Raw genomic sequence first — 6227 nt, 5'->3', positions numbered from 1 at the left:
TGAGGGTGCAGCTGGCATGAAATTCACATGGAACGGAGATTTGGAGTTAACTGCTTCACTTGAGTCTGATTGTGTGATCATAATTTCATGCCTTTGCATTGGAAATATTTCAAAATGGCAGGCTTTTGAGTTAGTCAGAACGCTTCTTCAATCTGCTTGCTAAGGAAGTAAAGGAAAAGGGGAGACTAGCTTGTTCCACTTAAAACTACAGTATTTGAAAATGGATCATAGGTCGAAGGCTCACTCATGTGCGTTTAATAGTTTGTTTGTTTTTCACAACTTGCTTAACAATCATCTATAAAACAATATAAAATGGATGGAGATATATAAAAATATACAGCATGACCAAAAATTATTTCAGATAAAAACCACATTAATATCAGTTTGATTTTGCCCTAAAAAACTCCTGGCCCACCAAGGTTTACTATTCATTAAACAAAACCCCAAAACAACTCAAAGTATGGGTGGCAAGGACCGTTCTTCATTGCAATTTACACTGACTTTCACTATATTATCAGGTGTCAACAAGTCCCAATTGTCATCCCCGTGCTCAGATGAGAGCAGTCCTTAATTTTGTATCTTCCAGAGTTCCCAGCTAGCATGCTAGATGCTTATGCTGGCAAAGAAATTCTGGGACTTGTACTCTGCCCCAAACTCATTTGGATGCTGTCAGGTTGGCATTGCTGGAATAACTCATGTCTACCTGGCAGGATATTATGCCTTTCAAATATGCTATAAACTATAAAATCTTTATGTTACAATTTTAGAGGTTATGTTCCCAGAAATATTTCTGATACTCCCCAGTTAAACTCCCTCTTGCTCAAAGTATGTCCTGGTACACTGTTATGAATGCATACAGATAGTCCTCCACTTATGACCACAATGGAACCCAAAAGTTTTGTTGCTAAGCAAGACAGTGTTTAAGCAAGTTGTGTCACATTTTGCAACCTTTTTGCCACAGTTGTTAAGTGAATCACTGTAGTTGTTAAATGAATCTGGATTCCTCCATTTACTTTGCTTGTTGGAAAATAGCTGGGAAGGTTACAAATGATGACCCCAGGACAGTGGAACTGTCATAAATACATGTCAGTTGTTAAGCGTCAAATTTTGATCCCTTGACCATGGGGATCCTGCATAAGTGTGAAAATCAGTCATAAGCAGTGGTGGGATTCAAATATGTGAACAACCGGTTCTCTGTGTGAATGGCGCTTCCAGAAGTCTGTTTTGGGCCTGGGCAACAAAAAATTAATTACCAATTCTGCCGAACTGGTGCGAACCGCCTGAATCTCACCACTGATCATAAGTCACTTTTTTCAACATCGTTGTAACTTTGAACAGTCACTAAATGAATGGTTTTGAGTTGAGGACTACCTGTAATCAACATACATATTATGTCCCAGCTGAATTAGTAAACCACAAATATAAGTAACACTTGTTTAAATATTAAGGGTTTACTCAATTATGGCTCAACAGTGGTCATTTAGGAGTTTTGGTGATTGTATAAAGGCAGCTTTAAAAAAGTACGCCTTTCACGAACTGATTTGGTCCTTCACTTAAAGATACTAATTTCATTGGTACTTTCTTATGATCTGTCCTTGCTCTGTTTTATACTCTGACGTGAGATTTATTGTCCTTATTAGCTATGAGATACGTTACCTAGGAAGTGTCTATGATAGCTCTGTACTGAGACAGTCCTATAAAACCGCCAGTGCACCCTGGATTTAGCCCAGATTTTGTAGGGAGAGTGCTGGCCTGCCATTACTAATTCATAGCTAGGGTAGTTCTTGCTGGCAACACCACAGCGAAATCCAGTGCGTTCCAGTTGCAGGCTAATGAATGTCATGACCACCCTCCCATGGACTGATTGTTATCAGCAAGAGAAGCTGGTGCTTTTCCCTTCCTCCCTCCCTCCCTCCCTCCCTCCCTCCTTCCCTTCCCAGCCTGAAGTTCAGCATCTGTGCATACATTTCCATGGAGAAGGATGTAATCCTTCTTACTGAGTATCATATCAGACTATGCATATGAACAAGTAAGCTCCGGGTATAAGCTCAAATCGCCCATATGTGTGCTGGAAATTACCATGTACACCTGCTACAGTTTATGCTTACATATACTGCAGCCAATGTGGACAGTGTGTTCAGCCTGTTCACAAGCTAAAGATGTGGCATTACCAAATGCTATCATGGTCATCTGTGTTTTCAGAAGACCCTGTCGGAGTTGGTTCAGAAGGTTTGGTTCTAAGGGAAAGATAATAGGAATCAGAAACTCTTAGATGAAAACAGCCGTGTATGCTGTAAGAACTTTTCCAATGAGAGAACGGTTTGAGAAAATCAACACAGGATGCTACATTTGGGCATTGGAAAAGGATGTGCAAGGAGAATGGAGAAGAAAAGGGGAAGGAGAGCTAGTCCTGGAAATAAAATGTTATAGTCTGAGAGAAAATAATAATAAGGTTGGAGTTATTATGAATAGCTACTGGCTGTTGGAGAAACCAACTGTTTATTAGCTGGTCTAGAAAAAAGAGGCCCACATATACAGTATCAAGGCCTTTTATTGTGAAGTCCTTGGTGGTCTCTGAGCCTGGTTGTTTGCTTGCAGAGGTTTCATTACTCAGCCTGGTAACATTGGTGCTACTGAGTGTGGGGTTTGCTCCCTGTTTAACCCTGCCCTGCCAGGGTTGGTGGAGTAGGGTTTTCTTTTTGGTTATTCCTTGATTGGGTATGCTTTTCTGCTTGATTGTTTGTCTGGTGTTAATCCCTGCTTATCTGAGTATTGGAGGGGGAATGTGTTTGGGTATTTTTGTTTCATTTTTTAGCTCTGTGTTGTCTCTTTTGAATGGTGTAAATATACTTTCTTTCTGTGGGTCCACTGATGTCTGAATGCCAAGCTTCCAGAAATTCTCTAGCATTTTCTCGATTTAGCTTGGTCTGCTATGTTTCCCAGTTGAAATTGTGGTTGATCTGTCCACCTGTAGTGAGACCAAACCATATTTACCTACCAACAGAAGAGAATATTCACAATATTCCCCAAAAGCTTCCTCCAGAGTTATTACATGGGAGCAGTTACATCCACACTTAACATCATGAATTAAATATTTTACTTCCTGAAGTTAGTGAGATTTTATTAAAAAATGGGGAGGGCTATAATCAGTTGCTATACATGTAATGTATGTGTGAGGCAATAATTCTTCTCCAGCCAAATTCTAACTTGCTTCAGCTCAAATCCTTACAATGGTTGCAATACTTTGAGTTTTTCCATTTTGAGAAATTATAACAAAAGGCTTCAAAGAACCCATAGCCTCATTAGGATGACTTAGTCTAATGTCCCTCAGAACCTGAAACAGTAAAAGCTATTAAGTAACCTTTTGAGATGATCATGGTACTGCAAAAAGTATTCCATGGTCATCAAGAGCCAGCGTCAGTAAATCTGATACTATTGCTTTGTCCAAAGAGATCCCACAGCCTGATCATGGGACTCTTTGTACTATCAGCTCATTTGCAATAAAAATCTCTGTTTATGACCTTCTTGGCATGGAAAAGGCCCTGTCAGGATTCTGTGGCACTTCACTGAAATAGGTTTGGATGGCTGCTTTAGTGAAAAGATTGTGTCTTATCCAGTGGCGTAGCGTGGGGGGTGCAGGGGGGGCCGGCCGCACCGGGCGCAACATCTGGGGGGGCGCATTAGATGCATTTTACTTTAATTACATCAGTATTTTCATAACAAACAATACATGTGCTTAGGGGGTAAGGGTTTCTTTAACTAATCTAGTGGAAGAGACTCCAGTGCTAAAATCCACGGGTTAGGGGGTGCAAATTACTTGCCTTGCCCCGGGTGCTGACAACCCACGCTACGCCACTGGTCTTATCAATGGAAGAGAATATTGACCCAAAGTGGCTGGGGTGAAATCAAAATTTCTTAGCTGTGAGGTTCATTATTTAAAGAAATATGTCATATCCAAGGTCCGGATTGCACACACTGCATTGATGAATAACGTGGATCCTTGCACACCAAATACTGCTGTCCTTCCTAGCATTTTCACCAAAAAACATGTCCACTAGAAAAAAGCTGAGCATGAGCTGAGATGAACTGAAAAAAAATTGAATGAAAATGTCTATAGTTAAATTGGAAAGCACAGTTACAAAAATATTTCAAGCTAAATGAGAACTCATTCTTTGTTTTTCTGGCTTCTTACCATGAGCTGGTTTCAGTTTGAGAGAGGTGGCATTGTTTTTGTCTTCCAACTGCTTTTTCTCACAGGTGATCAGGGAGGCAAATGTTGATATGTCCATCATGTCATCAGATAAATGATAGCTTGTATATGTGGGTGAATTATGGCACAATCAAGCGATTGTACCATTTGCATGGTGATGTCACCCCAGATATATCCTCATTTTGACACAATTGCATTTTGTTATGTAGGTGCCGTTCCTTTTTTAAACATGTGATCATCAGTGGTTTAATCATCATTATTACTGAACTTATAATGGCTAAACACACATAGCTCTAGGTATTTTGTGCAAATTCTCTTCAAGTGCAATCAATCACAAACAGAATATGAGTTTTAATGTAGTAAAAACTAGTATTACCCCCTTAAAGTGCTTAAATTGCATTTGCTTGTAACTAAAATTATTTTAAATGTTAAATTAATTTTAGTATAATCTTATTACAATTTTAAGATCTTTGAGGTCATAGTGATTTTCAAGAGCTTATCTGAGATTCAGTATTTGGAATCACCTGAAATCTGATACTATTTTAATGTAATTATAATCCAGATGCAAGGCATGATATAACCCTTAAAATTGCAAGCTTTATGAAAAAATAATGAATTGGGAAGAGTGAACCATATTCGTTATTTATAATCATGTATTTATAATTTAGTATGAAAAAATATGAATATTGTAAATAAAATTAGGTATTTATTAATACCTTTGTTGCAGATATTAGCAGCTCCTCAACAATGCTGGTTTCCCCCTGCTTTTTAATGCTTTTCCGCTAAAAAATAAAGAATAGAGAATGAAGGCATTTTTTTAAAAAAAAACAACTTGCCTATTAAACTCTCTTTTTTGTTATTTAGTTTGCACCATAACCCATAAGTATTATTCAAAGTTAAGGCAATCTAGAAATCTCTCAATAAAGAACTTGCCTTCAGCTTCTGCATGGTGAATTGATCTTTCATATAGCTGGACTATATTTTCTGGAATGATTATGAAAAAGTTGGGGAGTCATGTAATCACTTCAAAACAAAAGAGGGTTATAGTGGAAGAAAGACAGAAATACGTTTTTTAGACTGGAATCTACTTGATGTGGCAGAATGTGTAATAACATCTTTGGGAGTATACCATGGAGTTCTTCCCAAATGCACACATAAAGTATTCAATTGGTGTGAACTTAAATTTGATTCAGATAAACAATAACATATCAATTTCTTCGCATAAAAATAATTTATACTTTTTTAAAAAAATGGTGGACTTCTAGGTAAGTTCTATGAAGTCCAATGGATGAAAAACATGACAGATATGACACATGCCATCTAGGATTGCCCGTTGGGAAACTAGGCTGGAAGGAATGGTCAAGCAAGGACCTAGCTTAGAGACCTTGTGTAGCCATAAGCGGCAAAACCTTAACCTCCCCCAAGATCTATGAAGCCTTATCTGGTCATTCCCAGGGGATGGCAAACAGTCTGGGGAGATTCTTGTAATATAGTTGGTAAAAAATAAAGTTACTGACTTTCACTATTGACTTTCATTATTTATGAGTGGCTCTAGTTGCTCCCTCCTGACATTGCCTTCTGCAAGGTTAATATGGCTTGTTTTTTTTTTTTTTTAAAAAGGCTAACTCTGCCCTCTCTCCTTCATTTGCAGAAGCCAAATGAATTGGCAATTGCAGCTTTCTTCCATCATTGGGAATTGGACATTGTCCTCCATCATGACTGAAAGCAGCAAGCTGCCTTAGGCAACATAAGACAAGCCATATGGCAGACACACTCTCCTCCCAACCACTTGTTGCCACTTTCTGCCATCTGTTGTTGGAGGAAACATAGTGTACAGTGGTTTTGCTGGCCCTTCCTATCTGCCACAGGCCTATCATGGTACAATATTCTTTAAAAAAAAATGGGCATCATTCCTTCCCCAACGCAGCATTAAAAATTATAAATCTGTATTTGAAAAAAAACAACAAAGCAAAATGCTTACTCCACAAGATCAAGGATATATTCTCCATTTCCTGTT

At 38.5% G+C, this 6227-nt stretch overlaps 1 protein-coding gene across 3 annotated transcripts in view; it reads left to right on the top strand.

Moving 5' to 3' along the window:
* Positions 1–6227, top strand: part of ZEB2 (zinc finger E-box binding homeobox 2) — a 50081-nt gene that overhangs the window by 41462 nt on the left and 2392 nt on the right. The gene's annotated exons all lie outside the window — the stretch shown is intronic.

This window comes from Vipera ursinii (assembly GCF_947247035.1).
Source record: "Vipera ursinii genome assembly, chromosome: 1".
NCBI classification, from domain to species: Eukaryota; Metazoa; Chordata; class Lepidosauria; order Squamata; family Viperidae; genus Vipera; species Vipera ursinii.
This window is presented reverse-complemented; position numbering and strand designations above follow the sequence as displayed.